Source organism: Nansenia antarctica (genome assembly GCF_963989245.1).
Source record: "Nansenia antarctica genome assembly, chromosome: 9".
In the NCBI taxonomy this organism is placed as follows: Eukaryota; Metazoa; Chordata; class Actinopteri; order Argentiniformes; family Microstomatidae; genus Nansenia; species Nansenia antarctica.
In genome coordinates this window covers 46,247,111-46,250,102 of record NC_137679.1, presented here as the reverse complement: position 1 = coordinate 46,250,102, position 2,992 = coordinate 46,247,111, and positions in this window count along the sequence as shown.

Genomic DNA, 2,992 nt, shown 5'->3' with positions numbered 1-2,992 from the left:
CAGTAGGTGAGGATGCTCTCCACTGTGCAGCGGTAGAAGGTCACAAGCAGCTCCTGTCCTCATTGAGTATGCTAGTATACCATTCCGAACACAGCCTGTGTTTCATATGGAGGAGGAACTCAACGCAGTAGGAACTACATGACAATGTTTAATTTCCGGTGGGACAGCGAATGTGGTGGGACAGACAGGAAATGGCAGTTGTTTGTGATGGAGATGCTGCGAGCGAGTTACTAATAATAAAACTGATGAATGATGACAACTGTTTCGGGGGTGTCGCGGGGTTGAAAGGTCGCCAGCAACCATGTCCTGGTGGCAGGTGTTGTTGCCATGACAACCTCCGCGCGGGACGGAACTGGTGCGCGCTGACAGGCAACAGAGAGCAGGGGCCGTATTACAAACCTCCTATCTTAACTCCTAAGTTAAGATAGGAAAGTATAAGATAGGATTTGTCTCATTATAACATAATTATAAGATATTATTGTCAGAGCTGCCAAGTCTCACGCAATCGCCGTGAGACTCACGCATTTCAAACCAGTTCTCACGCTCTCACGCCGCATCTCTATTTCTCACGGCGAGAAATAGCAATTGTTTAACAGGACTTTTATTTTAGAAATTCCTTGAAGAAAGCTACCGGACATGAGTTTCGTGGCATCTTTCTGCATGCGGTTAACTTGAGTCTGCAATCGAAGCGGCAGGCGAGCGCTGATGGAAGAACCTGTGGTTCACGCGAGCTGCAAGAACGTAGCAAGCAGTGTTGCCAGATTGGGCTACTTTTGGTCACACTGGACGGGTGGATTTGGCAGCTTTTAGACCGGTTGGATTGGACATTGTCAATTCCGTCTGGCAACCGTGGTAGCAAAATATGTGCTTACATTACAACATCGTATCTGGTAGCCTACTGGACTGGGTTGCACCAATATGGCGTAAGTCATTACTAAATGCAGGCATTTAGTAGTTACTAAACCCCTAGTTGTTACTAGCTAGTTTCAAACTAGTTGTTTACTCATTTCGGTTGCACCATGCCAATCTTTTGCCAATCTTAGCTAGTTAATACTCCGTTTTGGTAACAGTTTTTTGTTTCTCTACTGTAACATAACCAGGTACATTAATAATAATAATTATTATTAATAATTACAATTTACAATACAAATACAAAATCACCCACCAAGCCCTCATTCTGACCCAGGAAAACCCCTCGTATGTACTGTATAACATGATAGCCATCTATGAGCAATGCACTGTATATAAGATGATGACCACGGGTCTTTCTGCTGCTGACCAAGGGGCTGAGTCCTGTTGATGGGGCCCAATTTCTCTTTTAGAGTCTGTAGGCTACTGTATTTGTTTATTAAGATTTCATAAATATGATGTATTGTCTGAATTTTTTTCTTGTTTTATAAAATGTTAATTATTTTCATTTCTTGTGCTGGTTTATTATGAACAACATGTAAAATTGCAGGAAACTAGCACAAATAATTGGGTGGGAGAGAGGGGCCGCCGCTGCCAAAACGTGCACCGTTTTGGGTCGCTTCACCGCCCAAAAATCTCACTCCAAACTTTTGGTGAAACTTGGCAGCCCTGTATTGTTTACAAGGGACGTTACAATACTTTACAAAGTATAGGCTACCTTACAAAGGAGCTGCGCGAGATGGAAGTACCATTGGTTGCTAGGTAACAGACATGAACGTTGATAACCGACGTTGTATTTAATATTTAGGATGAGATAAGATAGGATAAAGTCAATAAGATAGGATGAAGTCAATAAGATAGGGTTCCTAAAGTTAGTTAGGATTTGCTTCTGTAATACCAGACAAATCTTATCTTCTACTTTCCTATCTTAACTTAGGACTTAAGATAGGATCTAACTTAGGACTTAGATAGGATCTAACTTAGGACTTAAGATAGGATCTAACTTAGGACTTAGATAGGATCTAACTTAGGACTTAAGATAGGATCTAACTTAGGACTTAAGATAGGATCTAACTTAGGACTTAAGACAGGATCTAACTTAGGACTTAAGATAGGATCTAACTTAGGACTTAGATAGGATCTAACTTAGGACTTAAGACAGGATCTAACTTAGGACTTAAGATAGGATCTAACTTAGGACTTAAGATAGGATCTAACTTAGGACTTAAGATAGGATCTAACTTAAGACTTAGATAGGATCTAACTTAGGACTTAAGATAGGATCTAACTTAAGACTTAGATAGGATCTAACTTAAGACTTAGATAGGATCTAACTTAAGACTTAAGATAGGATCTAACTTAGGACTTAGATAGGATCTAACTTAGGACTTAAGATAGGATCTAACTTAGGACTTAAGATAGGATCTAACTTAGGACTTAGATAGGATCTAACTTAGGACTTAGATAGGATCTAACCAGTGGTGTGCCGTCAGGGCCAGCAAGGCCTTCTCTGCTGGCCTAAACATCATCAGAATATACATTTTATTTTAATATATTTTTTCCACAAATATGTATTAATGATTCCCCATAGTCTATTCTCTTCATTTCATAGCTTTCCTCTTGGTTGCGCTGCTTCCAGTCTCCGATTGAGATTTGGAGGGCTGGCCTTTATGTTAGAGCTTTTATCCAATCAAAATGTGTTGCTAGGGGGCTCCAAAAATCTGCCCGCCTGCACGATAAACGGTGCCGCGGATACGACCTGTAACTTAACGTTGGAACGAGAAAACCTGTGACGTACCTAGTAAACCTACGTAGATGCGAGCAAAAGCAACAACGGTGCCTGCTGTAAGGCTCAATGATGTCAGCACCCAGCACGTCTTTTGATTGGATACGCACTATTGATACGCACTATTGATATTCACTATTGAGATGCGTAACTATGCCGGTAGATGTGAAACTTTTGAAAGTGCGCAGGGAAACGGAGTGCGCAGGGAAACGGAGCTCCACAACGAAAGCTTTCGTTGACTGATCGATAATACTGATCGATTGTGTCCTGTTTTTGGGTAAACAATCACTTTCATTT